The 15,972-nt window shown below is 44.0% G+C and overlaps 1 protein-coding gene across 3 annotated transcripts in view; it reads left to right on the top strand.

Moving 5' to 3' along the window:
• LOC114783535 (probable E3 ubiquitin-protein ligase MID2) overlaps positions 1–15,972 on the top strand; it is a 111,473-nt gene that overhangs the window by 786 nt on the left and 94,715 nt on the right. The window lies entirely within an intron of this gene.

Here is a 15,972-nt window from a genome sequence, read left to right as displayed (position 1 = left end):
CGCCCGCCACCGAGTTACGTGACGGTTGCCCGGCAGTGTATATACCGACTGCACTGATGGGAGCGGTATTGACAGAACAGAGTCGTGCTGGAGGCGTGACTCCGCCCGGCGTTAACCCTTCACCTCGTGGCCCAGGCCTCCCCGCGCATCCGGTCGGGCCTGGAGGAAGCAGCCGGAATCTTGGTGTCCCTTTGTGGACCCTGTTCCTGCCAGATGATGGGTTTAGTGTCCCAGCGGGCCTTGCTCAGACACAAGTCCTCTTAAAGCCGGGGCCTGTAGTCGTTGTTTCAGCTTAGCTACCGGGAATGCTGGGTAGTTACGACTTCCTGCTTTTATTTAGTGCCCCGACGCTCATTTTATTTCTGTAAAGTTGTTTTTCTGACCCTTTTTTCATATAGTCCGTTATACTATCAATAGTATAGTATCAATAGTATCAATTGTTAATGTATGTGATAAGACATAACGCCCCCAACACATAACGCCTTGTGAATACAACTGTAGCACTTCATCACTATAAATGCTTATCAATGAGTACTTGGAACTTCCACTTATTATGAACTATTAGGGGTGTATATCGTGGTATTTTACCTGGTGGTATTGTATCAATACAGGGACATCGATAAGTAACAATACTTTTGCATACAAATTTAGTCCAAAATTCAGTTCTGAGTTACGTTGTATTGGCTGAATTATTAATGTAATGTGATCCACACAGATCGTACACAGCATCTAGTATATCAACTCTGTCTTTACATTTTCAGTGAATTGTAAAATATCGCAACATCTACAGTATCACAATTTATCATGATATAATCGGATCCAGATCTCCTTCCTCGCCATGTCATGTTAGTGGGGAAGTGGTGGCCTAGCGGTTAAGGAAGCGGCCCTGTAATCAGAAGGTTGCCGGTTCGATTCCCGATCCGCCAAGGTGCCACTGAGCAAAGCACCGTCCCCACACACTGCTCCCCGGGCGCCTGTCATGGCTGCCCACTGCTCACTCAGGGTGATGGGTTAAATGCAGAGGACAAATTTAACTGTGTGCATCGTGTGCTGTGCTGCTGTGTATCACATGTGACAATCACTTCACTTACTTAGACAAACCAGCGTGACAGTATCGTATCGGGAGAGTTTTGCCAATACACACACCTGTACTGTGGAAACAGTTGCAGTATATGTGCCACGTGCTCTATAGTGTCATAGTCATCACGAATAATAATTTTAAAAAAAGCCTCTTGGTTAGCGGCCATATTTTGGTGACTGCGATGAATGTGAGTATTGTGAAGGCCACGGTGCCGTCTGCAGTTTTCTTCCTTGCCGAAATGCCCAAGGCCTCTTCAGACAGGCCGGCCTACCTTGGTGTGGAAAAAATGCACGTTATTTTTAGTGCGGTGATTCAAAGTCTCATTTTTGTTCCCGGGCTCCGAGCATTCAGAGGTTACTGAATGATGAATCAATGGAAACTATTTGGCAGGACCGGCGCGAGAGTCTTGGACGGCGCGTACCCACGGGCGCTTTCGCTCCGGCTGTTTATGTTGTCGCGGGCCGGCTTAACTCACCCTCTCTCTACTACAGCCTACAAGAAATCCCTTCTTTTGTGCTGATGGCGAATGTGGCTTCGTTCGCTTCAACATCGCTTCTTCGCACGATCCAGTGCTGAGTGCAGTTAGTATTTTCACTTCGATTGTTTCAGTGAAGTGATTGTAACTTATGCAGCAGCACAGGACACGGTGCACAGAGTGAAGATTGTCCTCTGCATTTAACCCATCACCCTGAGTGAGCAGTGAGCAGCCATGACAGGCTGCCGGGGGAGCAGTGTGTGGGGACGATACTGTGCTGTGCTCAGTGGCACCTTGGGCGGTTCAAGACTCGAACCAGCTTACCCACTAGGCCACCACTACCCCCACCTCCACTGTAGTGATTAGTACACACACACACATCTCACTAGCGCATAAAGGAATTCAAATGAAATGTTTCCTTATTGTTTCAGTTTTTATTGGCAACCGGTGGATCAAAATCACAACTCTGGTGCCACAGTTGTGCCCATCTTCAGATTTACTGACGATCTTCATGTGACCTGCCCTGAACCCGAACCCCTGCCCATCCTTTTGCCATATTTAATTAATTCTAGTCTACATGTCTATACAAAATATGCAATCAGATATTAAATACAATAAAATTCGACAAATCTGTGAATTTTTAAAAAGTGGGGTATTTTAGCAGAAAACAATCAGTTTTTCCACATTGAATGTAATCATATTTATCAGCTTGCCACTGGCTCTCTGATCATGATGGTATTAATGAGTCTTATTATGAAAAAAACACGAATTTACCAACTTAGCAGAGCCTATTAAGTAGTAATGTATTTTTATTTTTTGGGGTAAGTTTTAATTGTAGGATTTATCAGACACATTTAGATAGGTTTGTAATGACTGTGGCCTTCAAAGTGAGGTGGCTTCTCCCTGCTCTTTAAACCTTGTAAAGATCATTACAAATGGTTAGATAAAAAGATTGACCTTTTTACTTGGGGTTTTAGCCACTCTTACCCTCCTCCTCACTGTATGTTTTAGATGAATTTACATCATCACAATGTGAATATTTTCAAGGGGACATGTTGAAATGGAACCCAGAAATATCCAACAGGGGGCATGTTTAACTGGGACCTGCTGGGCTCAGATGAATTATTATTGCGGCACTAATGATGACAAAGGCATCGGTGTTGGTATCATTGCATCCCTACTGTAAACATGTGGCCCCATCCTGCATGGATGGATGCAGTGTCTGTCCAGAAAGCACAGCAGATGGTGATGTGATGTGCACTTGCCAGCCATCTGCTGAACCCACCTGATTGTCGTGTGCAGGAACTCTTAACATACCACCTCAATATTACATCATAATACATTACCAGACATAATACATAACCTCTAGATGCCATTAACCATTCCTCTGGATTTTGCAGCATATGGGGGTACTGTTATCTGGCCTGACCCTATCTGGCTTGGAGTCATCTAGAGTTCTGAAAATATACTGTGATATCTGGTACCAAGCCGTTAAGTCCTGTAATCTTTGGGGTGTGGCCTCCATGGATCAGATGGGGTTTTCTATCACATCTCACTGATTGAACCTTAGCGGTGTGTTCTTCAAAACCTTCATTAATCATTATTGCAGTGTAAAGAGGTAAAGAGGTTATGGACATCTATAAATACCTTTCCATGAAGACCATGTTTAGAGAGATGAAAACAGCATCCATTGCTTCCATTGCTGTGTGGTCTAGTTCTGATGCTTATGTACCCATTGTAGGGGATTTTGAGGGTAGACAGGAGCCAGGACTGGTCTGTGATTGTGATGCAGTTTGTGTTTGGTGTGTGTACCTAAACAATTTAAGGTTCTTTCCATCTTCTATGGAAAAAAACAAGGTGTATTTGGCTGGAAGTGTATTGTTGTTGAGTTTAACAGTGTTCTGGTGATGGCGGTGCATTGAGAGGCATGTAAGGGGTGGTGTGGGTCCTTCATAATGTTACTAGCTTGAAAGATGAGCTAGGAGATGGGTGGAAGTGGAACATCGACTATGCGCTGTGCTGTCTTCGCCATCCGCTGCAGGGCCTTCTGCTCAGTGGCCCCTGGTTCAACGTTGTGAGGATGGAGGAGGAAGGCTGGCCTTCTTCTGCTTTCTGAGGAAGTGCAGACGTTACTGGGCTTTCTTGGAGGTGGTGTTGAGGCTCCAGGAGAGGTCGTCTGTCATGTGCACACCCAGGATCTCAACAGCAAATCCATCGATGTGCAGTGGGGTGGGGACAAGTTGACAACCATCACTTTGGTCTTGGTGACATTGAGAGTCAGGTTGTTGCTCTGGCACCAAGAGGTTTTATCTCCTCTCTGTAAGCAGACTCATTGTTGTTGGTGATGAGCCCCACTACTGTTGTGTCATCTGTGAACTTCTGTGAATGGTTCGAACCGAACTGTACAGCAGTACAGATGGCTGAGCAGCATCCCTGTGGGGAACCTGTGCTCAGTCTGAGGACCTTGGAGGTGTTATTTCCTACAGACACAGACTGAGACCTGTCTGTTAGGAAGTCCAAGATCCAACTGCAGAGTGGAGAGCTTATTCCCAGCAGGTCCAACTTCCTTACCGGCTTCTGATGGATGACAGTATTGAATGCATTATATTCAGTATTGAAGTGATTGCCATTGTGATAAACTGCAGCACAGCACACAGTGACACCACAAAATGTGTCCTCTGCTTTTAACCCACCACCCTTGGTGAGCAGTGGGCAGCCATGGCGCCCGGGGAGCAGTGTGTCGGGACGGTACTTTGCTCAGTGGAACCTCGGCGGTTTGAGATTTGGCAACCTTCTGATTACGGGTCCGCTTCCTTTACCGCTAGGCCACCACTGCCCCAAATCTCACAGCCCCAATGACAAACGTTTTAATAATCTTTTGCAAACTCTCTTACTCTACTTAAACATAGAATGTACAGATGCATATAACCATTGTTGTTAAGAAGCCAGCGTATGTCCAGGTAGAAATATGTACGCAAATGCATGACTTAAGCATGACTTACATGACATGACAACAGGCAGATAATCAACGACCAGACAAGGACAAGAAACAACAGGCAAACATTTATAACAACAACACACGTGCAAATAATGGGGAATCTTGGGACGACGACATTGACTCGCGAAACAAACTCACTCACATTTACGGCATTTACCAGACGCCCTTATCCAGAGCGACTTACAATCAGTAGTTACAGGGACAGTCCCCCCCTGGAGACACTCAGGGTTAAGTGTCTTGCTCAGGGACTCAATGGTAGTAAGTGGGGTTTGAACCTGGGTCTTCTGGTACACAGGCGAGTGTGTTACCCACTAGACTACTACCACACCACACACCACTCCACAGTCAGGCCGTCACTGACACATCATTTAAAAAAAATCATTATTACATTGATTACATTGCTGCAGTTTTAAATATCAAAACGAATAGTTATTTGAAAAGTCTTTTCGTTTTTCATACTGTGGTGCCACGTATCTGATGTCAGCCGTAAGAATCTGTTTAAGCACTAGCCAAATGCCAATTATGTTGGACCAGGAATAGAATGCGAGGCCACTGGTTTTACTCGTCACAGCCACAAAAAAAAGCTGCAGGCATAAAGACTGGTGTGTATTTTAAAGAGGGCTACAGACCCACAAAAGGCGAGGAGGGCGTCCAAGAGGAGGATATAATTGTGCCTCGCCTTTTCACACGAATCACCAGCTGGCAATTTGTGTCGCTTCTCTCCTCACTTCCTGAGAAGAACTGATGGTGTATAAGCATCGCAGAAGGGAAAGGTTAGGAGCGCGGCACTTGGTGTAATTACTGTACGGCAACAGCACATTTTAACCATCGCTTTGATGCCACCCCTCCGCAGAAACAATACGCTGCCTGTGGCCACATCTGAGAAAGTCACATCAGTTATGGGATTTCGCAAATGCCAGCACTCCCAGGCACGCAGTGCTGAGGGGACTGGGGGACAATGAAGTCAGTCTTCACTGCTGGCCATCTCCAGACAGAGGCGCACGTTTGTTCCTCTGTCGAGGTCGAGTGTCCGCTCTCCTCCTCCCACAGGTCAGGACCACATGGCCGACCGCCACGGCTCTCTGCAGGACTCCAGAGTGCCACCAGCCGCTTGGGGTGATACATTTCTGTAAACTCAATGTGGTTCACATGTATCAGTCCCATGTCATATTCTAAACCAATCAGAGAGGATGAAGGGCGGGACCTGCCTCTGATTGGCCATGGTCCAGATATTCCTGTACTGAAAAAGTCCAGCTTTTTAAAAGTCTGAACCCGACCTTATTGTGGCGGCGGATGCCGGCCAACATGACTGTATCAACATGCTTCAATACAAGTCCATTTTAAAGTCATTTTTCATGGTCAAAGTTTTTTTTTCACACTTTCACACTTTTTCACACTTCACACTTTGCTCTTGTAATCGGCAGAAGTTAGCGTCCGTTTCACCACCTCACTTCAATTTTAGCTCTGATCAAAACTCATCACCTGACTGTGCATTTACCGTGCAAGGCCGAGTAAGATGATGAAAAAGCACTATATAAAATACATCACATGCAGCGATAAATGTACTGGCCCGGCGCCCCCTCCCCCCGCTTCCTTTCATCAACAGGCAGCACCAAACAGATCATCAGGCCGAGATGATAAATCTCACTCAAGCCCTTAATACACTAGCACTTGTAATTTAGATTTTCGTTTTATTTCATTTATCTTGTTTTAATTTCAGCTCAGTGAAGCACTTTAAGCGCCAACACAGTTTCAGTAAGTTACCTTGTAGAATTGTGCTTCAAATAAAGAACTTTATGTTAATCAGATTGATAAAGTCAATATTACCTATATGCACAGCTATTTAAAAAAGCGAACCTGTAAAACTGCACTAATAAATGCGAAACTGTTGATAATTTGGTGCATCTAATGTTTGTAAAAAGATAAAAAGTTAGGCGCAACCAGTGCAAAAAGTTAGTCTAGAACCCTGCTCTGATCACTGCGGTAGCTGCTTGCTGTGCTTTAGGAAACAAATAAAGACTCATATTATTGGCCCTGGTACCCACATCTGAATTCCACCAGAAGAGAGGAAATCTATCCAAGGAGCAAACAAAGGTTCAGCAACATTACCGCCAAACAAAAACCAGACATGGATTCTGGGAAAGCTCAGATTAACAATAAAACCAACATCAAAAATAAAACATAAATCCCGGTTTCTTTGCTCTGAACAGATTACTATACGTATGGGTGATATTTCGGCCACAACACGACCACAACAGAGATCACAATTGTGATGATTTACCGATGGCCATTCAGCAGGGGGTATGACCTAATGCACACCATCGATCGAGGCAGCTATTTATGGTCAGCGCAGAGAACATCCAACATGTCTTCGTTTGTCTTGTTTTCAGACTAATCGTATTGTTTATTACGGTAGATATGGCATCTTAGCTTAATCTGAACAGATTACAACATAACAAAGGCAGTGGATCGAAAACATAGGCGGAAGGGAAGCGATGGGGTTTTACTCTCACTGTTGTCAGATTGGCAGTTTTGAGTTGGATATTTCAGAAAAAATAGGTAGAATTTGAATTATTGTTTGCGTTTTTGTACTAGTACATTGTAGTATTAGTTAAAGGTTTTCTCGCAAGTTTTGGCTTTATTGTGTGCATGTGTTTGAGTAAATGTTTTTGACTTTTTTTGGATAACATTGCTTCTGCAACACGTGTGATACATGACAGGAGGGGGTTAAAATCAACCAGAAGTGATATTATTGATGAAATATTGTCATTAAGCAAGAGGGAGGTGAAAACTGACTGACATGCCGTCCAAAAGAGCTGTACAGTCAGTCATAAAGTCGATGCAGACACGTGGTAGATGTGTTAGATACAATAGCAGCCATTGTTCGCGAGAGATGGCTGAGATAAATATGCAATGTCCTGTGAGTGAGTGATGAAAACAAAGATTTTTATTCTTCATTGCGTTGAATGCAAATGGATGTATGCATGGCATTTAGCACACCAGTGGAAAGTGTTCTTTAAGGCTACGTTTGAAAGGTGGTGTCCAATAGGTGGAGAGACTTCACTCCAAATTCCTCCTGTAATTCATTACATTTTCCAGAACCACTTATCAGCAATTTTAGACGGGCAACGCTGGTTGTTAGGAAGGTCAGAGCCTCCAACGTTTGTGGTCATCTGTGTTACAGATTTGAATCTGTTTGAATTGCTGGCCAGAGAAATGCCTGGTGATTTAAGAGCAGATCAATTCACGATTCGCCTAATTTCATCACTTTCGAGTGGTTAATCATCCCACTCACATGCAACATTATCCTCATGAGACAGAGGTGGTTTAGAGTTTCACAATCATGCATTTTCTCAAAGTTTTATTCTTGCCGGACCCCAGCCGTCCTCTACTTCTTCCTCCCAGCAGCGTCTCGCACATGTCCTTCCTGATAATTAACCGGTGTTCAGTGCATTTTCCTGCCCCTTCAGGTCCCCCACCTCGTTTTCCCACGTTCCCACGCACTGACAGTGCCGCGCCTCACATGCTCCGCTGAGGAAGCACAACACCTAGTAATTAGAGCAGACGGGGGGTCTCGGCGGTAGCCGGTAATTGAATTGGTAATCCAGCTTGGTGGATCAGCTCATCCGGGGTAAACCAGGGATGTGTTTCATCGCTGGGATCTGTTGTTCCGCTGTGCAGAGTAAGGACTTACGAGGGCGACGTTTGGTCGTGTTCCTGCAGGTTACTGTAGTAGAAGCTCTGGTGTTAGCATAGTGGGGGTGGTAATGCTGTGGTAATTCCAAATTAAATGACCTATGTAATTGATAAAAGTCATTTTCCTTTTGACATTAAATTGTATTTTTATATTGGATATATCAGTCTTAATACTGTATCTGAAGTCTGTTTGTGAAATTCAGCCTTGGTGCAGAATTACAGCTACTTTGATCCAGTCCCACAGTAAGAATTCGCCAGTACGCACCGTTTCGGTGTCTGTACTCTGTAGCTTTAAGTGCTAATGAGGAGTAGAGCAGCCTATAGAAGTTGAGGGGGCATTCACGGAAATGACATCATCAACGGCGTTCACCAACCACAGTGTTTAGCGGACCGGAAGTCGTGTCTTCATTTTTCCAGAAAAAAAATTAACCCACTGGTTCTTTGGAGTCAAATGTGGGGGAACTAAAAAAATACAACATTTATGCTCATTTTTACATTCAATCACCAAGAAACTACAATGCTTTCCATGGACAGTTGTAGGGGTGCAAAATTCTCTGGACGGAGAAAGCATGAGAAACGGGAGGTAATCTTTCCCTTTATGACATCATAAGGGGACAAACTCCAGATCCGACTGTCTGAGCTGCCGCTCTCTGAACGGCGAAGCAGAATGGCCAAAGCACTCTTTATACATATCACTATTTTTAGCCCCTGCAGGACCCTAGACAGGCTAGGGGAACTCGTATTAATGTTAAATAATCTCACAAAGTGACATTTTCATGGGACATTTAGCACTCATGTTATTCAGAGAATTTTGACTTTTGGTGGCTCTTTCTTCTTGGTATCTCTGCCCGCATTGTGTCATGTTATGAGAGGCAGAGACAGAGACGGGGCTGATTACACATTGTACCTTGCCGCTGTGTTATTAAAATGGCTTCAGCGCTAACCCAGCAAGATGTAAACGCAGCTCGTTTTAAGTGTGGGGATTACATCAGATTTTAATACAGATGAGGGTAGAGCGTGGCTGAGCTCCAGATGGTCGCATACACACATTCAACACGTGGGGTCTAGTATTATTATGCAAGAACACCCGTGGAGTCTGGAGGGGAAGCAGAGGGACAGACATGCGGAATGGAGGTCTTGTAATTGGTATGGATGAAATGATTCTTATTAAGAGTTTGGGGTGGGTGTGTTTCGGATCAATATGTTAATTATTCTGTAAAGTGCGCACCAAAGTTAGGGTGATGATAAATTGATATAAAGGGTGTTCATAGCCTAGTGGGTAACACGCTTGATTATGAACCAGAATACCATAAAGTCACAGGTTCAAACCCAACTTACTACTAGAGGTGTGAAACCTTCACTGATCTCACGATTGCTAGAAGCACGGACTGAACGGCGAACTTTTTTCTGCTCATTGTAGCAAATCTTATCAGACAGGGTCATCAGAAAGGTTTCCGGGAGTTGTTACACAACAAAGATACACACACATGAATGGTCAGGCAGGTAATCATCGCCAGTCCATTACAGTCGTAGAAAAGAAAACAAATTGTTCAACTAAACAGTTTGGGGGTGCACGGGCAGACATGACTGGCTTGTGGGAGTGGGAGTTGAACTCCGGGGACTTGGTGGAGGTTGGTCGCCGGTGAGCGTGAGCGAGAGGAGTGGGCTGGGCTTTCTGTTGGGCACGACGGGGACGGAGGGCTCCTGGTGGAAGAAGAGGGAGTGAACAGAAGCGTGGCTGGCTTGATTATGGTCCTGGGTCGAGGGGGAATTGCAGGGCTGTGGGGGCAGGGTGAGGGGTTCAAAGACATTCGGGAGGACGCTTGAATCGTGGTCGATATTCGGGCAAGAGGTCAAAATTCAGTAAAGCTATCAACTTGGGAAGGCTTCAAAGAAACAATCTCAATGAGTGGGCAGGACCTAAGATGGATTTGACCCCGCTCTCCTTCGTTTCCGGGTCACCGACATCTCATGTCATGTGCCACCTGGGGGCCAGGTGGTGGGACGGCGGCCATGACAAGGGTACAATTACTCTGATTTATGACATAAGGCAACTACAGATGCATTTTTCAAGCATCAATAATCCGAAAACATGCATAATCATTATCAGTATATACAGCATTAATGCCTCAAAAACATAGAAATAAAACCAAGTGTGAATCAGTAGTCAGTGTACATGATGACATCTCTAGTGCTTCATGTGAGAATGGTGTGAAAACGCATTGTACATTTATTTATCTTTGCAAGCCCAAGCAGGTCACTGTCTGGTGATCTGTAGGTGATAACACCCCATGAGCTTCCATGGAGATTAGAGAACAGACCTCTCGAACCGCAGAATAATAATTATATGCATATATAATAATTTCATATTGGGCAGTACTTACTGGTTCTGTAATTAATTTGTCTGTAGTTTGTGACTTAATCTCATATTGAAACTGGTACCCTGCATTCCATGCAGTACATCATAAAACTATCCAGACCCAATTACCTTGTTAATAAGTATCATGTAGCAACAGATGAGAAGTTTGGATTTACTCATTTTAGATCTGTAGTAGAACTTTTAGCAATTGAGATATTTCCATTGCTTATTACTTCATTATGTCAGACATTTGCAGTGAACCATTCACGCATAGGGGCCAATTCAATCAGACAAATTTCCTTCAAATTGTTGTCATTATTGTTATATAGCTAGTTATTATAATGGAGTCCTGGTATATTAGCCCAGAGAGCAGTTTTAGCAGACTTGTGCACATTCAGGTGAGTCGAAATTCTTTGTTGTACATGGAAATAGTTATGAAATGTTAAAACATAAGCAGCATCAATCCAGGGAATGATGTAGTGAGGTGCAGTGAGACTGAATGATGAATCCTGTAAGTAGATTTTGTCTGTACTCATGGGCTCAGGGAAGTGATTTAATGAGAAACGTGATTTGGAATCCACAGAGGGAAAAAAAGGAATATAAATGAATGCAGCATATTTGCTCAAAAAAGAAGATAAAATGTTATTGGCTCTGTTTGTATGACAGATTAGCTTTATGAGAAGATTATATTTTCACAAGATGTTCTCTGCCAAGTTACATAAATAACACCATTGCATTTATCTGAGTCACACATAAACGTAATGGATCTTTCGTAGGATCTAATATTGTGTGTAGAGGAACCCGGCCCAGAGCACAGCAGAACAGATGAATGCAATGCCTGCTCCTCTCCTTGCATGCGGCCTCCTGATGAAATGGCTGATTATAGTGTTCTTAAATCAGGCTGCATTGTTTGCCTGGTTGTTGGCTGTTGCGTTTCTAGCCCCACGCCATGCCTGGATTTTTAAAAAGATGATTGCAATGTCACACTAGATGGCGCTATGGACACATCTGCGGGCATCCTGGAAAATAAAAATGGACCGAACACGGCATTCATTTCCTGACTTGAGGGTTTTACGACATCACCCTGGATTTTATTTCTATACATATGCTACTTTGGGGTTTGCGTGTCAAGTTCTATTTGATTAACTCATTTTGATGAGACACAGAGGTGCTTAATGCTTCTGAGTAGATTTCTTCTTCTTCAAGGAGAACCTATTGTGCTGCCACCTACTGATTATAACCATTAGTCTGTTGGATGAAGAGACTAGTTAGTTGCATGCCATAACCCTGTCTTGAATGTATCTTATGGACGTCAAGAGACCTTTCAGATTTAATGTGTTAAACATTTTCACATTCTTAACATCATCAATGGATCTGGAACCCTTCAAACACACGCTGAGATCCGGAGAGCCTGGCACTCAATCCATCCTGATGGGCATTAGCACGAGGTCAGAACACAACCTTGCGTTTATGGAGTAGTTTGCAGATATTGTTGGTGTGACTGCTGATGGGCCTGTCTGTTCCTGTGCTGTGTATCGGCTTCCCTGTGGGCTCCACGCAGACAGAGTGCCGCGTGAAGTGTGGGAGGACGCTGAGCGTTGCGTGTGCATCGGGAAGGCGGGATGCGGCGAGCTCCTGTCGGAGCGCCTCCACGCAGCGGGAATGGCCCCTTTTGTGGACGGACCTGAATAATGGAAAAGGAGGGCTGCCTGTCAAACACTTTTAACAATTCATGTTGAGAGTGGACAGCTTTTTTCATACGCCGGGAGGAGGGGGTGTGGAATGCACAGATTTGATCTGGCAGCTTTTCCTGCCAAACACCATTACAAGAAAATTTACCTTTCAGCTTTTATTGACCTTCATTTTGGTTTATGAAGCAGGCATGACTGTTTGTCTTCGTAAAAAACCTGGCCCCATGCCTGATGGTGGATGGAATATATTTCCTCTGCATGCAGTTAAGAGTCAGTAAAGGGCACCTCACACAGAATTTTAAATAGGGCCTTAATAAAGGGTGTAACATTCCAGCTTCGGAGCAAATTGCCCCTTGTGGATATGCAAGAATGACACTTTGTGAATTTTAAGTATTATGCTGAGAGCCCCTCTTTATATATTTTTATGTGGGGTTGCCACATCTGGCACAAAGCAGCATAGTTCAATGTTTTATTGTTTTCAGAAATAATGCCGTGAGCTGAGGGGTTGGTAAGAACCAGCCTTCATCCGATTGGTCTTCTCCGAAGGTTTTCAATATGAAGCCCCATGTTACATCATATTCCTGGTTTTCCATCTCTATTTTCCGGTCAGGTAAGCATGTGTGTTGTGAATGTGAGCCAGAATGAGCTAGGTAATGAGAAGGGTAACGACCCAGACCGAGCAGGGGCGGGCTGAGAAAATGGGTCCACAGCAGCCTCCTCAGCAACAGCCTTTTTCCTTTTCATGTTCCTGCCCGTCATTTTTAATAAAGCTGATCGGATAGCCAAGAGGGCTCGCAAGATATGTCCATCCATCATTTTTAATGCTAGCAAGACCACTTATGGTGCACCGGGTGCATCATCCCTCCAAATGTGTCGGCTTTTACTGGGTCACTCCTGCATTTAAAACTGAAATGTCACAACATGCAGTAAAACTTGTACAGGGTCAGAATACGGGGCGAGTGTTCAATAATTAAATTGCACTAGCACTACATGAATTACACCGTTACAACAGTCACTCCTGCTCTTTGGTCATCTGTAGTGAACTAGCTGTAAAACAATACTGTTAACATTTCAAATTTACCTTTGCAAACCAGCACGTTTTGGAAAAAATATGACTTAAAATGGAAGAAATGTCTTTCAGAGTTGATACAGACATTTCATGGATTAAATAATAAAATAGTTAACTGCGGTTGCTACTTCCTTCCTTGCTTCCTCCTGCATTCCCCATCAATTTGTTTGTGCAAAATCATACACCATGATGAAAATAAGTCAGACGTTTGGCACAAATGTTCACTTGGTCTGATAGATGAACTGATAAAATTTTGGTTGGCAGAGGTCAAGGTTGTTAATGGGTGTCAATACAGCGCATGTATGGTTACCCTTTCCAACACTGACTAATACCACGCAGCGATTATGTAACGTCAGTACAAAGCATGGATCGGTTTGTAAGACCGCAGTGCTGCATGCAACGTCTCTGACCTGATTGCAGGTCATTTGCACAATTTAACACACAATACATGAAATACCACTCAAGCTGATTTCCAAACCAGGCCGGAAAATGAATCTGGAGCTGCTAAATTGGGTGGAAAATCGGGGTCAAGTTGTACGATGAATGCCTGGCTTCATCTGAGAGGTGTGGTGATTTATGTAATTCAGTTTGAAATGTTTATTTAGGAATATTCTTTAATGACATGACCAAACGAGTAGTCAAATTAAACAGAAATGTTAAAAAGGAATTATTGTTTGCTGTATCATGCATTTGGGTACTGTAGTCGATGGCTAAGATCGACATTCACCAATGGAAATTGTAGGTTTTTATTGGTTGTGTCGCTTCAGTTTTTTGACCTGACATGGACAATAGCTGACTAACCGACTGTCCATGTGCAGGTTCTGAGAAGATCCAGTAGGTGCTACTAATGGGAAACAAAAAAAAAGTCAACATCTGCTTTAGTCATTTGCTTTTTGTTTTATAATGAAAATCTGAATTTTTTTTAGATTAAAAAAAGAGAAAGCAATAAAAACCTGCTTCTTTTAAGATGATCTCACCACGTGCCTCAAGGGAATTATATTGTGCAGAGGCACAATAGACTGCCTAGGATCTTACTGTATGAAAGACAGCAGTGGCATTGGCACAAAGGAGCCGGATTGTAAGGAACGGAACGTGGCAGTGAAGCATCACCGGGCTCTGAGAAATCCTTAGTAGCATTGCGAAAACCCGCTCCGGTGACTGGCATTAGCACATTTTAAGGAAATGGGCCGGGGGTTAAAAATAGATGCCCCTCAATTTCTCCCTATTTATGAAGCCAAAAATTACATCGCAACTCCATTTGGAGTTTGGCTGCTACACGGCCGTGAAAGCGCTCGGGGTTTGTGTGCGGTGATTGGAGAGACAGGTCTGGGGCTTCTCAGGAGAGCACCGGCATCGCCAGGGGTAGGTAGAACTCTGCGAATGTAATTTCCATGCCACGGCAGGCGTATAAAACATGCATGTGTGTTTTTTTTTTTTTTTTTTTGTGAACCGATTCTTGTACGTGTGTTTGCATGCTTGCGTCAGCTGAGCCTTGAGGCATTTTTTTTTTTTTTTATGATTCGTTGTGAGGGCTACAGGGTCCCACACATACCCGCCATCTTCCCAACAACACAACACTGGGAGGCAGCCCAAGTAGAAGTTCATAAAATGACACTCCGATGAGTCAGGCAGCATGTGCACTGAAAGAGACCCTCCTGCCATCGCTCTCCGGCATCATGCAGCCTCATTTCTCTTGTGTAAATCTCAACAGCTAATTAGACTGCTTAGTTGTAGGTGGAGCACACTTTCTTACCTGATGTTCTGCACATTTGGATCTAAAAAGGTTGCATTATGTAGTGTAAAAGCACTTGAGCAGAGCTGCCCGGTAATGGAATGATGAATGCATCTCGCACTTGTCCTGCGTCCTGGGACACTGGCAGGTACCCACACAGGGCGGGGTGCCAGCCCTAACATTCATTTACATTTACATTTAAGGCATTTGGCAGGCGCCCTTATCTTACTTACAACGTGCTTCCATGTTACCATTGATGAAGTGATCAATTCTGGTTCACTGAGGCCCCCAACTATGAATACAATCTTTTATTCACTCTGTTGTAGATTCTATACATAAGTCAGACAATAAGAAAGTTACAAGTTCATCTAAATATTCTCTAAAGAGGAAGGTCTTGAACTGCCGAAAGTGCTCAGTGACTGAGCTGTTCTGACCACGAGGGGAAGTTCATTCCACCACGAGGGACCAAGACGGAGAAGAGTCTAGATGAGCATCTTCCTTTTACCCTCAGAGATGGCGGGTCCAGGCGAGCGAGGTGTAATAAGGACTGTGAGGTAGGATGGTGCTACCCCATGTCTGACTTTGTAGGCCAGCATCAGTATTTTGAACCTGATGCGTGCAGCTACTGGGAGCCAGTGGAGGGAACGTAGCAGAGGTGTGGCGTGGGAGAATTTGGGAAGGTAGAAGATCAGTCATGGTGCTGCATTTGGTATGAGTTGTACAAGTCGGATGGTACATAGAGGTAGACCATAGAGGTACCATAGATTCATTGGTCGGTAGGTAGGAGGTAGATCATAGATTCACTGATGAATCGCTCACAAAAGAAGTTCAGGGATGAGCCTCATTGTTCGTAATAATAATCATAATCAAA

This window comes from Denticeps clupeoides, unplaced genomic scaffold (assembly GCF_900700375.1).
Source record: "Denticeps clupeoides unplaced genomic scaffold, fDenClu1.1, whole genome shotgun sequence".
NCBI lineage: Eukaryota > Metazoa > Chordata > Actinopteri > Clupeiformes > Denticipitidae > Denticeps > Denticeps clupeoides.
The sequence above is the reverse complement of the archived record's forward strand: the minus strand, read 5'-3'. Positions and strand labels throughout refer to the sequence as shown.